This window comes from Corvus brachyrhynchos, unplaced genomic scaffold, assembly GCF_000691975.1.
Source record: "Corvus brachyrhynchos isolate BGI_N302 unplaced genomic scaffold, ASM69197v1 scaffold3, whole genome shotgun sequence".
NCBI lineage: Eukaryota > Metazoa > Chordata > Aves > Passeriformes > Corvidae > Corvus > Corvus brachyrhynchos.
In genome coordinates this window covers 9,639,831-9,640,334 of record NW_008237619.1, presented here as the reverse complement: position 1 = coordinate 9,640,334, position 504 = coordinate 9,639,831, and positions in this window count along the sequence as shown.

Here is a 504-nt window from a genome sequence, read left to right as displayed (position 1 = left end):
TACTTGGACACGGAAATTACTTGAGATCTATACGGAAGGGAAAGGGATGATTTCTGTGGGTTTGGAAGCTATTCTGCTTTAAAAAAAAAAAAAAAAAAGTATCTCAGGAGTATCATTTTCTGTGCCTGTGGAAGGTCTGTGGGATGGACTGAGGGAACAAGGGAGAAAGTTGTCCCGTTCCGTGCTGCAGGACATCGCTATTCAGGGTTTATGCCTGCACATACAGGGAAGGCAGCACGTGCATATATGTTTGCGAGTGTGCTGGGCAGAGGGGTTTCCAACAGCCATTTTAACATATTTGCCAGCTCCCGTTTAGCTCGCAGCTCCCACCTACGGTACTTCACCTGTCCGTGAATATACTGCCTGCCGTGGCAGTACCTCCATTCCCTCTTCTCCCCTCCGTGCCCACCCCACCCCACGCTTTCTTCGCGCATAAATCCCACTCCTGGCCGTGGCCGGGGGCTTCGGCTGGTCCCCTGGGGAAAAGGGAGGGGGGGGCCCCCC